Here is a 22,473-nt window from a genome sequence, read left to right as displayed (position 1 = left end):
CCATGTTCGGTTTTGGGGCTATGTAACAAAGCAGAAACTAGTTCTCTTCCCAAACTTCTGAGAAAAGCACTGGTTGTCTCACTCCATGGATGTGTCTGTGGCCCGTATTCATTCATTTTCCTTCCAGCCACACTTGGTTCACCTGCCAAGTGAGAAAGTGAGTTTTGCACAGGTCAGGAGATAGGATGGAAGAGGGATGGGTGACAGAGGCCCCCTCTGCCTCCTAAGCACTGTCCTTCCCTTTGCCCCCTGTAGTCATGTAGATGGGGTACGTTCCATAAAACATTCCTGCCAGCTATGGAGATGCAGCTGGCTCTATGCCATTCACATCTCTCCCTTTTCCCCATCTTTGCCTTTTTCAATACCAGTAAAGGAAACTCTTCCCTGGAGAAGGAAATGGCAACCCACTCCAGTATTCTTGCCTTGGAAAATTCCATGGACAGAGGAGACTGGTGGGCTATAGTCCATGGGGTCACAAAGAGTTGGACATGGCTGAGCAACTGAGCACATCAGGACTCCTCAAAGATGGCAGGAAGCTCTCCCACCTCCAGCCTGGCTAACACTCACTCTTCCTTCTGATCTCACTTAGGGGTCTCTTGCCCAGGGAAGTCCTTCTGCTTTCCTGACTGGGTTACACACCCTTATCCTACACTGGGCATTACTTCTCCACTTACAATTGTGTTTTGGGGCTTATTTGATGGTCTGTCTCCCCATCAAATCACAAGCACCTTGAGGGCAGAGTCTGCCGGTGAGTCTGCTTAACATTCCATCCTCAGCACCTCACTCAGAGCCCAGCACAAACATTGTTGTAATGAATGAATCAGCTGACAGAGGGCTCACCAGACCAACCCGCAGAGTCCAAGCTCTGGGTGAAGAAGCCCCTCTCAGAGCTATGTTCTGCTGGGTGCCTCCTGGCTGGGGACAAGGGACCGTCACCAGATGGACCAGGCAATGATCAGAGAATCCATTCTCTGTGGTTCAGGCTCATGAACCACAGGCTCATGTAACCTGGAGCAGGACCTTCCTAGCAGTGCAGGTTTAAGCCCTGTCCTGTTGGTTGCTGGTACCCAATCTGTCAGAAATAGCTCTCAGCCAAAAAGGCAATTGTCATTTTCTAATGAAATGTATGGGGAGGAGGCAGTGTTTCTCGGAGTGTAGACCAGAAAGAAATGCCTAAATCAAAAACCCTAGGGCTTTTTTCTTTAAAAGCAGTTGGATAATGGGACTTACCTGGTGGTTTAGTGGTTAAGAATCTGCCTTCCAAGGCAGGGGAAGTGGGTTCAATCCCTGGTTGAGGAATTAAGATCCCACATGTCACAGAGCAGCTAAGCCCGCAAGCTGCAACTATTAAACCTGGGTTGCAGAATTAGAGAGTTTTCACACCACAACAAAAGACCCCAAGCTGCAATGAAGATCCTGCATGCTGCAACTAAGAGCCAACATAGCCAAATGAAAGAAAGTGTAGTTTGATTTTAAAAAGCAGACTCACAGATACAGGAAACAAACTGCTGATTACCAGGGGGAGGGGCAATTTAGGGATGGGGTGCAGGAGGTACAGACTACTGAGTACAAGACAGGCTCAAGATTGTACTGCACAACATGGGGATAGAGTCAACATTTTGTAATAACTGTAAGTGGAAAGCATCCTTTAAAAATTGTATAAAATTTTAAAATTAAAACAAAAAGGCAGTAATGTCCCAGGGCTACATCCCAGAACACCTAGATGGGAAGAATCTGAGGGTGAGCAACACTGAGAGTCTGTATATTCTTTCCAGCTTTAGGGAACTAATTGACATATAACATTGTGTAAGTTTAAGATGTATAGTTTGACTTGATACATTTCTATATGTTGCAATATGATGGCCACCATTACCTTAGGTAACTCTTCTACCTCATCACATAATTATCATTTCTTGTGTGGTGAGATTTAAGATCTACTTGTAGCAACTGGCAAAGGCTAATAGTTTTGCCAAGAGAATGCACTGGTCATAGAAAACACCCTCTTCCAACAACACAAGAGAAGACTCTACACATGGACATCACCAGATGGTCAACACCAAAATCAGACTGATTATATTCTTTACAGCCAAAGATGGAGAAGCTCTATACAGTCAGCAAAAACAAGACCGGGAGCTGACTGTGGCTCAGATCATGAACTCCTTATTGCCAAATTCAAACTCAAGTTGAAGAAAGTACAGAAAACCACTAGACCATTCAGGTATGACCTAAGTCAAATCCCTTATGATTATACAGTGAAAGTGAGAAATAGATGTAAGGGACAAGATCTGATAGACAGAGTGCCTGATGAACTATGGAATGAGGTTCATGACATTGTACAGGAGACAGGGATCAAGACCATCCCCATGGAAAAGAAATGCAAAAAAGCAAAATGGCTGTCTGGGGAGGCCTTACAAATAGCTGTGAAAAGAAGAGCAGCCAAAAGCAAAGGAGAAAAGGAAAGATATTCCCACTTGAATGAGGAGTTCCAAAGGATAGCAAGGAGCGGTAAGAAAGCCTTCCTCAGCGATCAATGCAAAGAAATAGAGGAAAACAACAGAATGGGAAAGACTAGAGATCTCTTCAAGAAAGTTAGAGATACCAAGGGAACATTTCATGCAAATATGGGTTCAATAAAGGCCAGAAGTGGTATGGACCTAACAGAAGCAGAAGATATTAAGAAGTGGCAAGAATACACAGAAGAACTGTACAAAAAACACCGTCATGACCCAGATAATCACAATGGTGTGATCACTCACCTAGAGCCAGATATCCTGGAATGTGAAGTCAAGTGGGACTTAGAAAGCCTCACTACAAACAAAGCTAGTGGAGGTGACAGAATTCCAGTTGAGCTATTTCAAATCCTGAAAGATGATGCTGTGAAAGTGCTGCACTCAACATGCCAACAAATTTGGAAAACTCAGCAGTGGCCACAGGACTGGAAAAGGTCAGTTTTCATTCCAATCTCAAAGAAAGGGAATGCCAAAGAATGCTCAAACTACCGCACAATTGCACTCATCTCACACGCTAGTAAAGTAATGCTCAAAATTCTCCAAGCCAGGCTTCAGCAGTATGTGAACCATGAACTTCCAGAGGTTCAAGCTGGTTTTAGAAAAGGCAGAGGAACCAGAGATCAAATTGCCAACATCTGCTGGATCATCGAAAAAGTAAGAGAGTTCCAGAAAAATGTTGATTTCTGCTTTATTAACTATGCCAAAATCTTTGACTGTGTGGATCACAACAAACTGTGGAAAATTCTGAAAGAGATGGGAATACCAGACCACCTGACCTGCCTCTTGAGAAACCTGTATGCAGGTCAGGAAGCAACAGTTAGAACTGGACATGGAACAACAGACTGGTTCCAAATAGGAAAAGGAGTACATCCAGGCTGTATATTGTCACCCTGCTTATTTAACTTCTATGCAGAGTACATCACGAGAAATGCTGGACTGTAAGAAGCACAAGCTGGAATCGAGATTGCCGGGAGAAATATCAATAACCTCAGATATGCAGATGACACCACCCTTATGGCAGAAAGTGAAGAGGAGCTAAAAAGCCTCTTGATGAAAGTGAAAGAGGAGAGTGAAAAAGTTGGCTTAAAGCTCAACATTCAGAAAATGAAGATCATGGCATCTGATCCCATCACTTCATGGGAAATAGATGGGCAAACAGTGGAAACAGTGTCAGACTTTATTTTGGGGGGCTCCAAAATCACTGCAGATGTTGACTGCAGCCATGAAATTAAAAGATGCTTACTCCTTGAGAAGAAAGGTAGCATCTAGATAGCATATTGAAAAGCAGAGATATTACTTTGCCAACAAAGGTCCGTCTAGTCAAGGCTATGGTTTTTCCAGTGGTCATGTATGTATTTGAGAGTTGGACTGTGAAGAAAGCTGAGCGCTGCAGAATTGATGCTTTTGAACTGTGGTGTTGGAGAAGAGTCTTGAGAGTCTCTTGGACTGCAAGGCAATCCAAACATTCCATCCTAAAGGAGATCAGTCCTGGGTGTTCATTGGAAGGACTGATGCTGAAGCTGAAACTCCAATACTTTGGCCACCTCATGCGAAGAGTTGACTCATTGGAAAAGACCCTGATGCTGGGAGGGATTAGGGGCATGAGGAGAAGGGGACAACCGAGGATGAGATGGTTGGATGGCATCACCGACTCAATGGACATGAGTTTGAGTGAACTCTGAGAGTTGGTGATGGCCAGGGAGGCCTGCCGTGCTATGATTCATGGGGTCTCAAAGAGTCGGACAAGACTGAGCAACTGAACTGAACTGAACTGAACTGAACTGAACTGTAGCAACTGTCAAGTATATAGAAAGTGTTAGTCTCCTAGTCACATCCAGCTCTTTGTGACCCCATGGACTACAGCCTGCCAGACTGCTCTGTCCATGGAATTCTCCAGGCAAGAATACTGGAATGGGTAGCCATGGCCTTCTCCAGGGGATCTTCCTGACCCAAGGATTGAGCTCAGGTTTCCTGCACTGCAAGCAGAATCTTTATCATCTGAGCCACCAAGGAATCCCTTTAATTCAAGTCAAGTATAAAATACAATACTATTAACTATAACCATCATGACATACATTAGATCCCCAGAATGTGTTAATCTTATAAATGGAAGTTCATACCGTTTGACCAGTATCTCCCCATTTTCCCCACCCTACCAGCCCCTGGTAACCACCACTCTCATCTCTGGTTCTCCGAGTTTGGCTTTTTTAAAATCAGCATATAAGTTGTATCACTTTTCTTTGTCTCTCTGATGTAGTTCACTTAGCATAATGCCTTCAAGGTTCATCAGAAGGTTTCCAGGAGATTCTTAAGCACTGGAGTGTTTTAAGTCCCAAGGACAACGCAAAGGTATTTGAGCTTCCCAGGTGGCTCAGTGGTAAAGAATCTTCCTGCCAACACAGGAGACCCATGAGAAGTGGGTTCAATCCCTGGTCATGAAGATCCCCTGGAGTGAAAAATGGCAACCCACTCCAGTATTCTTGCCTGGATAGTCCCACGGACAGAGGGGTCTGGTGGACTGCAGTACATGGGGTCCCAAAGAGCGGGACATGGCTGAGTGATTGAGCACTCACGCACAAACAGCTCTGTACTAGAAGTCAGAACACCTGAAAGTCTGCTGTTTACAATCTGTGTGACTGGTCAAGCTTCTTATCTCTGAGTACGTTTCCTCCTCTGTGAAATGAGCATAATTCCCATTCAGTCCTCATCCCAGCATTAGGCAGATGCAATAGTCACCCAGTGCATTATGAAATCTACCTCACAGCCCAAAAATCAGCATCACCCTGAGAGTCAGCCAAGCAGTCTCCTCTGCACATTCTGCAAAGAGTCTGTTCCTGCCATTGGTCAACTGGCCTCTGATCCTGCTCTGAGCCCCTGCACAGAGCTGCTTTGTCTGACAAAGCATCTTCTGCAATAGGGTCATGGGGAAGTGGCAGGCAGTGTTTGGGTTCCTTGATTAGGTGGAAATTAGAATGTATTTTCCTCCTGAAAACTGCCAAGAGAAGCAGAGATAAGTCAAACAAGCAAACAAAAGTAATGTTACTTTTGCAGTAAAAAGCAATGAAGGCTTTGGTGAGTGAGATGGAGACCATTATGTACTGCAGCTCTCTGATGGAAAATAGAAAGTTCTAAAATGACTCGGGGCAGGGGGGTGTCAATATCTGGAGGCTTCAAACAGTCTGTGGCCTCTTGCCTTCTAGAGAAGGAGTCTACAAACTTTCTGTAAAGGGCTAGAGAGTAAATAAATAGTCTAGGCTTTGCAGACTGGACAGCCACATGGTCTATTGTAAGGGAAAGGTAGCCATAGGGAACCAGTGACCCTGACTGTATTAGCTAACTATTTGAAATAGTCAGAGAGCTGGATTTTTGCCTACAGGCTATGGTTTGCCAATCACCCCTGAGTCTCAGACGAACATCTTAAGTGGGCAGCCCTGGCATGCTGGAGCCAATTCATCTCAGCCTGTAAGAGCCCACTGTTAGCACCCCTTCCTGATGGCATGTCCAGTGACTTCGTGTGGGCAGTTTAAAGTAGTCACAAGGAGCTCAGCTCAGTGCTCTGTGAGGACCTAGAGGAGTGGGATGGAGGGTGGGGGGTGGCAGAAAGGCTCAAGAGGTAGGGGATATACGTATAAAAAAATCTGATACACATGTGCACATATAGCTGATATATATATATATAAATAGCTGTATATATAAATAAATAAATATATATATACACACATATAGCTGATTTACTTTCTTGTACAGCAAAAACTAACACAACGTTGTAAAGCAATTGTACTCCAAGAAATAAATAAGTAAATCAATACATTGGCTGTGCTGGGAGTCCTTACACCCTGAAAACTGGCATGAGCTGTGTTTCAGAGCTCCTGCCTATTCCCACCCCCACCCCTCCACCCCCCAGAGAACTGGTTGTTAAACACATGCCAGCCCATCACTAGGGGTGTATCTGCAGAGACTGGGGTGAGGAGCAGAGGCTGGGCGAGCCAGACAGTCTATTGGAATGTGAGAAGAAACTACAAAATGTCAGTTCCTATTTTATCTAGTCCTTGTAAATTTCCTCATTTTATATAAGTTCACAAAGTTCTGTTGCCCACATTTCAAGATGTGTCCTCAATTTTGTTTAATGGATTGGGACAACTGGGATCCAAAGTGCTTGGGGTGTACCACTCCTAAGGCTATGTGTTATGCTCTGTGCTGGGTTACTAACTCCCAAGAAGACTGCAGAATGGATAAGGGTCTTCTCTTTCTCTCCCCTGTACAACCTTTCTCCTTCCCTCACCCTGCCCTGCCCAGGATCTTGGATGAGGGTGATAGGAATGACCAGCTGGGAAGGACTCCCTGGACAGGGCCCTCCTGCAGTTGTTCTTGCTGCAGAATCAGTGCCATAGGATCACCCTTTTACAAGCATAGAGAATGCCTTGAGGTGAGCAGTTGAAATGCTGGATGTTATGGATTAAATTGTGGATATGAATTTAACATACTCCAAAATGTATGTTAAAGTCCTGACCCCTGGGCCCTGTGAATGCGACATTATTTGGAAAGAGATTCCTTGCAGATCTCATCAAGATGAAGTTTTAGGATGTGTCTTAATCCAATGTGACTGCTGTCCTTATGAGAAAAGGGAAATTTGGAGACTGACACACAGAGAGGATAGGAAGACACAAGACACAGGGAGAAGAAGTCCATGTGCCTACAGAGCCTGAATGGTGCATCTACAAACCAAGAAACACCGGGGCTTGCCAGCAAAACCAGAAACGAAAAGAGGCATCGGAAAAGAGTCACAGCCGAAGAAGGAACCCACCCTGCCAACATCTTTTTCTTAAAACACTTTTTTGAATTGAAGTATGGTTGATTTACGATGTTGTGTTAGTTTCAGGTATACATCAAAGTGGTTCAGTTTCATGTATATATTCAGTTTTATATATATATATATATTCAATTTTATTTATATATTATTTTCCAGATTCTTTTCCTTTATGAAAGAAAGTGAAAGTGAAGTCGCTCAGTTGTATCCGACTCTTTGCGACCCGTTGACTGTAGCCCACCAAGCTCCCCCGTCCATGGGATTCTCCAGGCAAGACTACTGGAGTGGGTTGCCATTTCCTTCTCCACTTTAGGCTATCACAAAATATTGAGTATAGTTCCCTGTAGGAACTATACAATAGGTCCTTGTTGGTTATCTACTCTATGTACAGTAGAGTGTATATGTTAATCCCAACCCTTTAATTTATCCTTCCCACCCTCCTTTATCCTTAGATAACCATAGTTTCTTTTCTATGTCTGTGCATCTATTTCTGTTTTGTATATAAGTCCATTTGTATCTTTTTTTTAATTCCACATATAAGCGATATCATATGACATTGGCTTTCTCTGGCTTACTTCATTTAGTAAAATAATCTCTAGGTCCATCCATGCTGCTGCAAATAGCGTTAATTTCATTCTATTTTATCCACTCGGCCAACATCTTGCTTTCACACTTCCAGCTTTCAGAACTGAGAGAATAGAGTTCTGTTGCTTTAAGCCACCTAGTGGTTTTACTTTGTTATAACAGCCCTAGGAAAGGAAGACATTGGGATTCTCAGGTGTATGGGTCCAAACTTTCACATGAACACCCAGATCCATGATTACAATGACAGTTAGAAAAATAAAATCCAAATCACCCTAGCTGATTTTATGAAAGTTTTCAAAAATGCATCTGCTTTGCAGGGTAAGTCATAATAGCTGCAGTAATAAGACCAAACTTCAATGGCTACTCTTCCCTCTCTCCCTTTCTTCCTTCATCCTCTGGTCTTTCTTCCTCCTTGCTTCATTCATTAAAAAATGCATCAGATGTCTACAAGTGCCAAGCAGGTTTCTGGTATACATCAGAGAGTAGAGATCTCATGGAACTTACATCTTAGTGGAAGGTCCACGCAATAAACATGATAAATAAGCAAATTATGGTGAGACTTCTCTGGTGGTCCATTGGCTAAGACTCTGCACTTTCAAGTGCAGGGGGCCTGGGTTCAACCCCTGGTCAGGTAACTAGATCCCACATTCTGCAGCTAGGAGTTTGAACAAATAAAGATCCCACATGCAGCAGCTAAGACCTGGTGCAGTGAAAGAAAGGAAAGAGAAAGAAGGAAAGAAAGGAAGGGAGCACAAAGGGAGGGAAAATAAGAAAGAAAAGCTAAGAACTAGAGACTTGATTTTTTTTTAATGTATAATATATTAGAAGGACAAAAAAATAAGTGTAGGTAAAGGAGGGTTGATGGTCATGGCATGGGGAGCAGCTCACAGCACTAAGTGGAGTACAACACCTGCGTGATCGTCTGAGTTTCCAATAATAATCAGAGCACACAGGAATCTGCTTCTGCAGGAGGCGGGTATGTTTGTAATCTCCGTGCAGCCTCGCTGGAATCCCACACAACGTACTACATGCACCGCAGCGATTTGCTACCTGACACCAGGTAGGAACGACAGGGGAAGAGGATGGAGTCGGGGCAATGCCTGTCTCCATTTGGTCCACAACGTGACCTCCTCAAGACCACAGTCACTGAGCTTGTCTCTCTCCCATAGTGAGTGAGTGAGTGAAGTCGCTCAGTCGTGTCTGACTCTTTGCAACCCCATGGACTGTAGCCTACCAGGCTCCTCCCTCCATGGGATTCTCCAGGCAAAAGTACTGGAGTGGGTTGCCATTTCCTTCTCCAGGGGATCTTCCTGACCCAGGGATTGAACCTGGGTCTCCAGCATTCCAGGCAAATGCTTTAACCTCTGAGCCACAGAATTCCCACTGTTAGGAGACAGCCCTGCTTGGCTTGAAGATTAATTTGAAGTTATGTCTTGGCTGCAAAGAGTTTCCATGATGTTAAGAAGACACACATCACTGTCACATGGACACATTTTCAAATGCTGAAAATACCAAATACTTTTTTTTTTCCCCTGCTGGCCTGATATTGGTCACCAGCATCCTCAGATCAGAAAGAGAAGCAGCTGACCTTGCCAAAGCTCTTTCCTGGGGTATCATCCCCCTTGACCCTCACAGACTGGGGTAATGTCATAGTCATAGTTACATATGAGGGGATTCAGGAAAGCATCGCTTTGTCTTCCTGCCCAGCACCCACACACCCTTAACCTGAGATCACCTCCTCAACTTGACTTGAAGGACCTTCACTGCCTCTTTGAAACGTAAGGAGATATCTTGTAGAGAGTTTGATTAAGATGTACTACCTTGGTGGGAATGTAAACTGATACAGCCACTATGGAGAGTGTATGGAGATTCCTTGAAAAACTAGGAATGAAACTACCATATTGTTGTAGCCACATGTTCTGGGAAACAAACTCACTCAGAAGGACAATGCAGATAGTGGAGTGCAGTTTACTACACCGGCAGGCCCAAGGCAGAATCTCCTCTTAGCCAAGGACCCCAACCAGTTTTTGGGAAAACGTTATATACTCTAAGTGTATAAGGTTTCCTGGAACTAGTCTGAACAAAGGAAAAAGAAAGATACAATCAAAGTTAACCTGTGATCATATGGTTTAAGCCTAGGTAGTTAACAGTGGACAATTATCAATAGGCCTGTGGTCATACCCCAATAAGCATAATAGAATGTATGATTCTATTCAGTTACACAGAAAATTAGGGTATTTTTTTAGACGATGGAGAACCCTGGGGCTCTTTTTTCCAGGGGCTTGGTTTTCTGGTTGGCATGTCATTTCCATTGATAGTGGGCATATAGCTCAAAATCCACAGTCCAGCCCAAGATGGAGTCCTCTTTTCAAGATAGAGCCTGTTCTGTTTCCTCCTTCAATATGACCCAGCAGTCCCACTATTGGGCATGAAAAGTGAAAGTTAGTTGCTCAGTCATGTCCGACTCTTTGCACCCCTTAGACTATAGCCCACCAAGCTCCTCTGTCCATGGAATTCTCCAGGCAAGAATACTGGAGTGGGTTGCCATTCTCTTCTCCAGGGAATCTTCTCAACCCAGAGATTGAACCAGGGTCTTCTGCATGACAAAAAGACACATGTATCCCAATGTTCATTGCGGCACTATTTACAATAGCCAGGATGTGGAAGCAAACTAAATGTCCATCGACAAATGAATGGATAAAAATGTGGTACATATATACAATGAAATATTGTTCTAAACCACTGTGTTTGTGGGAATCTGTTAAAGTAGCAATGAGAAACGGGTGTGCTCCAAATTCTTCTAGTAAGCTCCTGTTTGTTTTAGCTTACTTTCTGCTTAAGCAAGCCTGCCTCAGTTATTGTTGCTTGTAACTGAAGAGCCATACCTAGGAGACAACTAATTTTCAATTCTCCCTCCTCCTTGCACCACCCCAGTTCGGTTTCTAGGTCAAGACTTTCTGGTAGACCAGCCTTCTCTTTACTGGAATCTGAGCCCAGCTTAGTGATGGGACCTTGCCTTTGTTGTCAGGCCTCCTGAAAGGTTGTTGCTAAACCACGAAAGATTTCAGGATTCTTGGCCTCTGGAGGAGAAGAATTCAATCCAGGGCCAGAGACGAAGCCTGATCACTCAGAGCTTTTGTGTAATAAAGTTTTATTAAAATATAAAAGAAATAGAGAAAGCTTCTGACATAGACATCAGAAGGGGGCAGAAAGAGTACCCCCCTGCTAGTCTTTAGCTGGACGTTATATAGTTTCTAGCAGTCTGCTAATTAAAGAAAGGAAATGTCTCAAAATTCCGAGAATGGCACCAGGCCCCTCACCTACAAGATGCATTTTGAGATATTCTTGGCATCAGGTGAATCATCCCAGGCCATAGATTGACTTTAATCTTGAAGAAGGGCAGATTTCCATACAAATATATAGTTTCATTAACATTGATTAGGAGAACAATGTATAACATTTGTCAAGTCAGTTCTGAGCCTTTAGGCGACCCAAGTTGAAGACAGAGTCTGGGGTAAATACACAGCATATTAACATAGCTTAAGACAATTATTTCCATAAGAAAAATGCATTGGTTAGCTCAAGGTTTGAGAAAAGTTAAGTTCTGATGGAACCAGCTGTCATTAGGGCCACACAGAATTTTATGAGAAACCTGTTTTTAAATTCGTATAGAGTAGGGGGAAAAAATGTAACACTACTTTGTTTCCTCCTGCCGCTAGAGAGAGAGAGAAAATGTCTGACACTTGCAGCTTATTTACTCTGTTTGGAGACCCCTGGCCTTCCTACCTGGAAATCTGTACCTCACTCCCAGACACCAACTGGTTGCTCAACTGGTCTCCTGGCTGTCACTTGACCCAGATTCCTTGTGTCTGTCTCTTCCACATTTTAGGTCACCCTACTCCTCATCTGAGACCCACCCCACCCTTTTCCACTTATCACTTAGCTGGATGGTGACTTGCTGTTTGCTTTTCTCCCCATCATACTGTGCCCTAGATACAGACTAAACGACTTCCGTGGACTTCAACACCACCACCCCCATTGCCTATCAGATCCCACTTGTTATTGTTGCTGTTGTTTAGCCATGAAGTCATGTCTGACTCTTGCGACCCCTTGAACTGTAGCCTGCCAGGCTCCTCTGGGATTTCCCAGGGACTTCCCAGGCACGAATATTGGAGTGGGTTGTCATTTCCTACTCCAGGGGATTTTCACAACCCAGGGATCAAACCCGTGTTGGCCACCTGGGAAACCCGTCATCTCCCAGTAGAAATGGCTGATTCTGGAGCATAGGATTAGGCCAGCTGCTCCTTCCTAGGGCAAGTCCAGACTCTGCCTGGCCAGACGATGTGATATGACACCATTGATAAATGTCTGATGGTTCAGGGTAAGCACTGCACAGGGAGAACTTTATTTCATCTGAGAACTCTACAGTGAAGCAACCCTTCCTTCTATATCTGTATCCTTCTACCTAAAGATACGAATTCCTGTAGTGCTATTGAAGGAGGAAACAGAACAGGTTCTGTCTTGAAAGCAGGACTCCATCTTGGGCCGGACTGTGGACTTTGAGCTATATGCCCAGTATCTATGGAAACGACATACCAACTAGAAAACCAGGCCCCCAGAAGGGAGAGCCCCAGGACTCTCCATTGCTAAAAGAATACCCTAATTTTCTGTGTAACTGAATAGAATCATACATTCTATTATGCTTATTGGGGTATGACCACAGGCCTATTGATAATTGCCCACTGTTAACTACCCAGGATTGAGGCATATGAATCACTAAGTTAACTTTGATTTTAGGGAATTTGGGGAGGTGGGTTTGTGCACGTACACTTAGGGTATATAAAGTTTCCCAAAAACTGGTTGGGGTCCTTGGCTAACAGAAGACTCTGCCTTGGGCCCCCTGGTGTTACAAACTGCTCTCCACCATCTGCATTGTCCTTCTGAGTGAGTTTTGTTTTGCCCAAGGTCCCAATCCCCAGAACTGAGAGAACAAGACATCCACAGCAATGCAAACGCAAAAAAGGGAATTTATTGCTAGCTCGAGCCAGGACCCTGGCTGCATCCAACACAGTGGAATAAAGCCAGAGCCCTGAGCTCTATATTACAGTAGTATTTATAAGTTTAGGACAAAGACAGGGAATTGGCAAGGTGGGATTGGTTACAAGGGTTTCTTTGCATCTATTAATTGGCTAGATTTTCGCGCGTGCGGACTTTCTTAGGAGATATCTATCCTCGTCCCGATTGGCACAGACCAGGCTACTGGGAGCATGCTGACAGGCTGAGTCCTCCTGTCGGGGGTAATAAATTTTGATCCCACCCGGGCAGTGTCTCAGCTGTTTCCGGGATGCTTGCTCCAGCCTATTTTAGTCATGGCCTCTATCAGGCCTCAACAGTTTGTTTCCCAGAATGCATGGCTACAACACTTGGTGCATTGGTCAGGAAACTCCTCACTTTGGACTACTCCAAGGCCTTATGGCTTGAATCTTCAAGAAGGGGGAAGGCACCTCGCCTTTCTGGAGGATTCTGCTTCTCAATGCCCAGATCTTTCATATTAGCAGGTAGTGGATGGCAGCAGGGGAACTGAGTGTTCAGGTGAGGAGGAACCCACCCAGTAGGGTGGAAGAGGGGGCCTGATTCCCCCCTCCCTGGGAGGGACTAGAAGGGGCATGGACCCACAAGAGCCTGGAATAGGCAGGCAGCAGTGATTGCTTGGTACACAGGTTGATGAGCGTGCTACAGTTTAGGAAGGAAATTTGTGAAGGTCATTTAGGAGGCGTGTCCACGCCATCTTGGGGAAAATTATTACCAAGCGATCATGAGGGGATTTTTAGAAGAAACTTGGTCATATTCTACCCTCCCCCAGGAGGTGTCCTGTCTATTATGAAATTCTTTACCTCCTCGGAATTATCAGGCTAGAAGGAGGGGGATACATAAGTGAGTATGAATATGCTGTTCTGGAGATGGCCTGGGACGTGGGATATTTAACCTGTTAGGTAGGTAAAACAGGGAAAAGGAGTCCAAAATGGCAGTGGCTACAAGACACGGAAGGGAAAAGCCCATGAAAATGAAACAAAAGAAGGTCCGAGGACCAGAGTGAGGACCTCAAGTAAAACAAACAACACTCCTGGCTGGCCCAATTTACAGAGGGCAGGCCCAGGGAGAGATAAACATATAAATAGAGGAGCCAAATCTAGCTCTCTCTCTCCCGCGCGCTGGGGCGCTCTTCTCCTCGTGTCTTTAGATCGACGTGCCCTCATGCCTCAAAGATGGATTTTTCCTGCTATCTTCTAAATAAAATAGAGTTGTAACACTGAGCTGTAACACTGATTTGTCTAAGAGCTATAACATGGTCCATTCGAGACCTGAGAGCTGTGACACACCAAGTGTGCTTTAATGTCCGTCACTCCAAATCTTTGTTGTGACGAGACAAAGAATCGAGGAACATACATTCGCGTGACATCTATGGTGCCGTGACTCGGATATAACCTGGCTGAAACAACCTCTGCGTGGAAGAGGCCAAGCACAGCCGGAGCCCAACTCAGCGAAGCTCCCGTGGTAGAAGCGGAACGCGAAGAAAATCCAGTGCCGGGGAAGGCCCATCATGCTGGAAACTGGGACAGCCGAAAGCCCACGCGGCCCAGTCTCAGATCCCAGAAGACCTCCAGTTAAGGTAAGAGGTCCTCGCTCCTCTGGCTGGAGGGACATATGCCTAACGAAATCTTAATTCCTTTACAATCTCTCGTTTCTTGTTTCCTCGAACCTCCTGTGAACAGGCGGGTGGCAGGGGGCACAATTGAGGGGCTCTGGAGAGGCTTGTCCTCAGCATGTCCCAAAGGCGCTATCTGCTGAGCCCCAGTAGCTGTTACACAGCTTCTGTCCTTTCTCTTCTCTGTGCCAAGGATCAGACCAAAGGAACGGTGAGCACCGATCAGATATTTAGCAAATTTTCCAGTGGGCTATGAAGAAAGTTTCTTGGCACGTTTTTCCCACTGCTTTTTCCTCCTGTCCTTCAGCTCTCTCCTGGGACTCAAGCCCAGCCAAAACTAATAAAGCTCAGGCTCTGAGGTCTCCTTACAAAAATTCATTGAGAGACAAAGCGACAGATAAGAGGTAGACTTGTTAAGATTCAGAGAAAAGCGCTACACTCTACAGGGCACTGGCCATTGAATTCGGCCTGGCTAGGTTTTTCGAGTGGGGTGAATTCATATGCTAATGAGTGGGAGGATCATCCCAGCCATTGGGGAACCACCCACTCTTCCATCTTTTTCACAGTGCCTTGGAGCTGTCCTGCCACCTCTAGGTGTGTCTGTTGGCTTATAGTTTGGAGATTAAGGTTTACTTGAATTTGACTTGTCATCTTAGACCCAATTGATTTTAATTGGTTTGCATTATACCCTTGTGCTATGTCATTCTTTCAAAGGTTGTGTTCTGCCCTCTTTCCTCCTGTTTCACGCCCTTTTCCTGAGCCCCATCCAGACCCACAAGGTTGCCTCTACAGTCTTCTAGAGAGACAACCAGAAAATAGCTGGCCTTGGGAGAGAAATACTCTATAATACCCTAATCCTACCCAGTACTGGTCACACTGGAGATCTTGGGGATGCCCAACTCCAGTCCAGGAGTCCCAGGAGGTCATCACTCCTCGACCTGCCCAGGGACCCAATTCTCGGGAGGCCGTCACGCCTCGACCTGCCTGGGGATTCGATCTCTAGGAGGCTGTCACGCCTCAGCCTGCCTGGGGATCTGCACCCTGACCCGGGAACGCCTAGCTCTCAGGTTGCAACAATTCTGGGTAGGATATGCTTCAAAAAGACTCACCCCTAAGGAAGTCCACACATGAAAATCAAAAGAGGTCTTTTTCTTTTCTCCCTGTCATGACTATCTTTCAGATGGGAAATAACCAATACACTTCCCAGCAGATGCCCTTGAGATGCATCCTTGATAACTGGAAGCTGTTCGACCCTCTAGCTCTAAGGAGAAGTCTCTTGAAATTCTTTTGTGCCACTGCGTGGCCACAGTATCCACTGGGGGATGAGGAACACTGGCCTAAGGATGGGACTTTAAACTACAATCCCATCCTACAATTAGAATCATTCTGTAAAAGACAAGGGAAATGGACAGAGATCCCCTATGTCCAAATTTTCTTCCGACTAAGGGATATGAAGGAACTCTGTCATAAGTATGGGATTGTTGTATGCCCTAAAAGTGAGCCCACTAGGCAAATGGTGTTAGGCACAGGCAACCAAGAAAAGGAACCCCCTCATGATGGCTGACCTCCCACAGCTCCTGAGTTGCCTGGTGCTCCTTCCTTGTATCCAAACATGCCCCCATATCTGGGAGCACCCCCTCCACAAAAGCCAGCTCGAGTATGTCCCTTAGTTGAAACTGAAGGACAATTCGGACCAACCCGGGTCCATAAGCCCTTCTCCCTCTTAGAACTAAGACTGATCAAACAAGAGCTGGGAAGCTATACAGATGACCCAGGCAAATATATAGATACATTCCAACATATTACCTTGGCCTTTGACTTGACATGGAAAGACATCATGGTCATATTTAGTCAAACTTTATCTGACCCTGAACATACTAGGGTCTTAAAGGAGGCCCAGAGGTATGCAACAGGGCTTCACATGTCCAGTGATAAATACCCAGTAGGGGAAACTGCAGTCTCCTCCTCCGATCCTAATTGGAATTATAATGACCCTGAGCACATCTGGGAAAGAGATCATTTTCTAATCTGCGTGAAGGCAGGACTGAAAGCAGCCCAACAAAAGGTAATTAGCTATGCCCAGGTCTCAGCAATAACTCAGGAGCCCAATGAGAACCCCATTGCCTTTCTGGAAAGGCTAAAAGAGGCACTCCAAAAGTTTACCAATCTGGACTTAGACTCTTACGAGGGACAGGTGATTTTAAAGGACAAATTCCTGTCCCAATGTGCATCAGATATCAGAATTAAGTTACAACAGCGACAGCAGCAAGACCCCGCTGCCTCTTTAGATGAGATGGTCATACAGCCACCAATACCTTTTATAACAGAGAACAGGAGAAGGAGGCGAAGGCCCAGAAGAAGGAGAGAAAGAAAGGGACAAGGCATGCCCAGATGCTGGCTGCCCTCCAGAAAAGCCCTATGGCAAACCCCGAGTCCTTGAAGAACAAAGCACGTGACAAATGCCTGATCTGTAGACAGGTGGGGCATTGGGCCAAAGAGTGTCCAAACCGTGACAAGTCCCCTAAAACGGCTTGCCACAAATGCCATCAACTGGGACATTGGGCGGCACTCTGCCCTCTGGACCCAAGGCCTCAAGGTCAAGCACCAAGCCTACCCTCATGATGGTTCAAGAGGACTGAAGTGGCCTGCTCCAGCCAGCCCACCTGTCACAGATAACCATCACAGGGCTGGAGCCAAGGGTGCAACTGGATGTGGCAGGTAGGTCCGAGAATTTCTTTGTTGACACGGGGGCTACCTACTCTGTCTTGATCTCCTACTCCGGACCCTTCTCCTCCCAAAACTGTACCATTTTGGGTGCTACAGGAAAAACAACTACTAAAAGATTCACCCTAGCACTTCTTTGTTGCTGGGATGGACAAATATTTTCCCACCAGTTTCTAGTGGTCCCTAAGTGTCCTACTCCCTTATTGGGAAGAGATATACTCACTAAACTGGGAACCACCCTTGTGATGGGAAGTTTTTCAGCCCCTGGAGCCCTGCAGCTCCTGGTTACTACTGAAGAACCCATTACACCTTCAATAGAGAGGGACCAAAAACTATGGGAAGACAAAATTAACCCCCAGGTGTGGGACCAGGGGATTCCTGGACAAGCCCACCAAGCTGAAACAGTCATCATTGTCCTCCAAGATCCCACTTGGTTTCTTAACCAGAAACAATATCCTCTCAAAAGAGAGGCTCGAGAGGGACTACAGCCTTTAGTAAATAAATTCCTGGCTTGTGGGCTATTGGTCCCCACCAGTTCTCCATGTAACACCCCAATCCTTTCAGTAAAGAAAAAAAGATGGAACCTGGTGAATGGTTCAAGATCTCTGGATCATAAGTGAAGCTGTAGTCCCCCTCCATCCCACAGCACCCAATCCCTATGTAATCTTGGGAGAAATTCCACCCAGGGCCAAGTGGTTTACAGTCTTGGATCTCAAAGATGCATTTTTTTTGCATACTACTGGCTAAAGAATCCCAATATCCTTTTTGCCTTTGAGTGGGAGGTCTCAGGAGAAAAACACCAACAGATGACTTGGACAGTATTACCTCAGGGGTTCAGAGATAGTCCCCACCTGTTTGGACAGGCTCTTAGCCAAGATCCCCTAGATCTGGACCTGGGACCTAATGGGAAAATATTACAATACATAGATGACCTACTAATCTGCTCTCCAGATGAATAAAGTGCCCAACAACATGCAATTCAGGTTCTAAACTTCTTGGCAAAAAGAGGATATAAAGTCTCCCGTGCTGAGGCACAGATGGTCGAGACAAAGGTCACTTACCTGGGAGTTCAGATTACACACGGGTCCAGGAGGCTGTCTGATCGGGTACAAGGAATCCTCCAGTTGCTCTCCCCCACGACTCGAAAACAATTGCGAGCTTTCCTGGGGCTAACTGGGTATTGTAGAATCTGGATACCCAACTATGGTCTAATTGCCCGGCCCTTATATGAAAGCTTAAAGGGACGAGATGATTCAATCCCACTGGTGTGGGGAACTCCTCAAAAGAAGGCAGAGGCTACACTAAAACAGGCCTGAACTCAGGCACCTGCCTTGGGTTGCCAGACCCAGAAAAAGCGTTCCAACTTTATGTCCATGAAAGAGAGGGACTAGCCTTGGGAGTGTTAACTCAAAGGTTGGGATCTGAGCCCCAGCCTGTAGCTTACTTATCCAAGAGGCTCGATCCAACCGCCTGAGGCTGGCCCCCCTGCCTTCGAAATCTTGCAGCTATTGCAATCATGATAGAAGATGCTTTAAAACTCTCCTTTGGGGGCAAACTAACTATTTTTACCAGCCACCAAGTAAAACAACTCCTAAATGAGAGAGGCCATTTATGGATGTCTGATCAAAGAATACTCAGATATCAAGTAATGCTGATGGAAAATCCAGGCCTCACTATATCCCCTTGTGAGATTCTTAACCCAGCCACCCTCCTGCCTACCCCCGAGGGCTCTCTCCTCTTTCACTCTTGTCTAGAAATCTTGGACCACTGGACAAAACCCCGAGAAGGATTGTCAGAAGATCCTCTGACCAATCCTGAGGAAATCTGGTACACTGATGGAAGCAGCTTTGTCTTGGATGGAAAAAGAAGAGCCGGAGATGCAGTAGTCTCCAATTTTGAGACCATAGAGGCTAAGCCTCTGCCACCAGGTACTTCAGCCCTATTAGCTGAGCTCATAGCCCTGACTTGAGCTTTACAGCTGGGAAAAGGAAAAAGAATAGCCATTTACACTGACTCCAAGCATGCCTTTCTGGTGCTACATGCACATGCGGCTATTTGGAAAGAAAGGGGCCACTTGACCACCCAAGGGTCCCCAATCAAATATGGTGATCAAATTCTTCGACTCATCTGCTCACTGAGGTTTCAGTCTCCCACTGTAAAGGACACCAAAAAGGGAGCACAGAAGTGGCACGAGGGAACCAAGTAGCTGATCAGGCAGCTAGGAGAGCAGCATTACAGAACCATGACCTAATAGGGGTTGCCACCTTAGTTCCACAGACTAATTTGCCAGAAACTCCTTCCTATACTGAAGGTGAGACTCTTAAAACTAAGAGCGAGGGCTTTCAAGATCATATGGGGTGGTTCCAAAAGGAGGGACTCCTTTTTCTGCCTGGGAACCTCCAGTGGAAGTTGGTTAACTCCTTACATGCCACTACTCATTTAGGAGAAAATACCCTCCAAAGATTACTAGAAAGGTCCTTCAGAGGAACAGGCTTCCAAACAACTATAAGACAGGTGGTCTCCTCTTGTCCCACTTGCCAGTTAAACAACCCCCAAGGAGCTTGATGACCCCAGCTGGCCCAGCCCATCCAACGACGTGGGGCCTACCCAGGAGAGGACTAGCAGATGGACTTCACCCAGATGCCAGTTTCTCAAGGGTATAAATACCTATTAGTCATGACAGATACATTCACAGGATGGATTGAAGGCTTTCCAACCCGGACTGAGAAGGCTGAGGAGGTGGTAAAAAAAACTGCTCCATGAAATCATTCCAAGATTTGGTCTGCCCAGGTCATTACAAAGTGACAGTGCCGGGGCCTGTAACGTCGTACTGAATGAGGGGACGCAACGCAGGCAGGCCGGAGCCGTTGCCGTCGCCATGACCCGCGGTAACCAGCGCGAGCTCACCCGCCAGAAGAATATGAAAAAGCAGAGCGACTCGGTTAAGGGAAAGCGCTGAGATGACGGGCTTTCTGCTGCCGCTCGCAAGCAGAGAGACTCGGAGATCATGCAGCAGAAGCAGAAAAAGGCAAACGAGAAGAAGGAGGAACCCAAGTAGCTTTGTGGCTTCGTGTCCAACCCTCTTGCCCTTCGCCTGTGTGCCTGGAGCCAGTCCCATCACGCTCGCGTTTTCTCCTATAGTGCTCACAGGTCCCAGCACCGATGGCATTCCCTTTGCCCTGAGTCTGTAGCGGGTTCCTTTTGTGCTTCCTACCCCTCAGGTAGCCTCTCTCCCCCTGGGCCACTCCTGGGGGTGAGGGGGTTACCCTTTCCCAGTGTTTTTTATTCCTGTGGGGCTCACCCCAAAGTATTAAAAGTAGCTTTGTAATTCAAAAAAAAAAAAAAAAAGTGACAGTGGGACATCATTTACTTCTAAGGTCACCCAAGGGGTCTCAAAAGCGTTGGGCATCACTTAGTATCTCTATTGTGCCTGGAGGCCTCAATCTTTGGAAAAAGTAGAAAGAGCCAATCCTTAAAATCAGCGATAAAAAAGATAACCCAGGACACCTCCCTGGGATGGAAGGAGGCTTTACTGATAGCTCTCCTCCACACCCACATTGCCCCTAAGGAACAGCTTGGTCTTAGTCCTTATGAGATGCTATATGGGAGACCTTTTGTTTATGTCAATGACCTCTTCCTAGATCCAGAGGTTCAGACCCTCCAATCTTATACCATGGCCACTGGGCAATTCCAACAGTATATACACTTGTGGGGTATAAACCAGGACCCAAAAGATTCTAAGGAGTCACCACTATATGCTCCAGGGACTCAAGTCCTAATTAAAATCTGGAAAGATGGGTCCCCAAAAGCTCAACTCCAGCCCACACGGAAGGGCTCCTACCCTGTAGTACTTTCTATCCCCACAGCAGTCAAGGTACCAGGACCCGTGGAAGAAAACAGAAGAGGACACTCAATACACCTGTGAGCCCTGGGAGATCTCAGATACCTATTCAGGACTACCAATGAGTGCCATTCTAATGAACACCCCCAAAATCTAGTTTCTGGGGATAAGATTTCTCAGGATAGCTCTAAAGAGCCATCACAGCTTGACAGAGATTGCACTCCAAAACAGACAGGAGATAGATCTTCTGATCCCTGAACACAGGGGGACTTGAGCCCTCCTGGCAATGTGAATTTAAAATTGACCAATGCCCCTACTGGTCCTTGTTATGCTACATTGATGACGCTTATGATTATTCCATGTACTGTCAATTGTCTAACCTGTTTTGTCTCTGCCCAGGTCAACCAGCTACAACATGCAGTGCCAGTTCAACAAAGATGTAAAACTACAGCCGACCACAGAAAATATCACTCACCCTTAGATGGTCACTGCTATAAGGACTCTGAGGCTTGAGACTAGCAAGAGGGGGAGGCCCAATACCCCTCGCCGTCCCAGTTCAGCAGGAAGTATCCAGAAAGACCTCAATGCCCCTATTCCCAAAAAATTGGGCCTCCCATCTCTTGAGGGGGGAATGTTAGGTAGGTAGAACAGGAAAAAGGAGTCCAGAATGGCGGTGGCTACAAGACAAGGGAAAAGCCTGCGAAAATGAAACAAAAGAAGATCTGAGGACCGGAGTGAGGACCTCAGGTAAAACAAACAACACTCCTGGCTGGCCCAATTTACATAGGACAGGCCCAGGGAGAGAAAAACAGAGGAGCCAAAGCTAGCTCTCTCTCTCTCCCTCGTGCTGGGGCGCTCTTCTCTTCGTGTCTTTAGATCGACGTGCCCTCACACCTCAAAGATGGATTTTCCTGCTATCTTCTAAATAAAATAGAGCTGTAACACTGAGCTATAACACTGATTTGTCTAAGAGCTATAACATGGTCCATTCGAGACCTGAGAGCTATAACACAGTCTATCCAAGACCTGAGAGCTGTGACACGCCAAGGGGGCTTTAATGTCCATCACTCCAAATCTTTGTTGTGGTGAGACAAAGAACCGAGGAACATACACTTGCGTGACAAACCCATCTGTGTTTTCAACTGCACCTGATCAAGCCCACCAAGGCAGAATGGACTTTAAGGGAGAAATAATCTTGGATCACGTGGTGTTCTGGTTCGGCTGTGCTGACTGGCAGGTGAAGAGACGCCATCCCCCTTCTCCCTCTGGGATCTGACAGGATCTGGACGAGGATGACCCG

The 22,473-nt window shown here is 45.9% G+C and overlaps 1 pseudogene; it reads left to right on the top strand.

Moving 5' to 3' along the window:
- The first annotated feature begins 20,149 nt into the window (after positions 1-20,149).
- On the top strand, positions 20,150-20,680 carry LOC120851461 (annotated as a pseudogene).
- The last annotated feature ends 1,793 nt before the right edge of the window (positions 20,681-22,473 follow it).

The sequence above is a fragment of the Oryx dammah genome, unplaced genomic scaffold (assembly GCF_014754425.2).
Source record: "Oryx dammah isolate SB20612 unplaced genomic scaffold, SCBI_Odam_1.1 HiC_scaffold_25, whole genome shotgun sequence".
NCBI classification, from domain to species: domain Eukaryota; kingdom Metazoa; phylum Chordata; class Mammalia; order Artiodactyla; family Bovidae; genus Oryx; species Oryx dammah.
The sequence above is the reverse complement of the archived record's forward strand: the minus strand, read 5'-3'. Positions and strand labels throughout refer to the sequence as shown.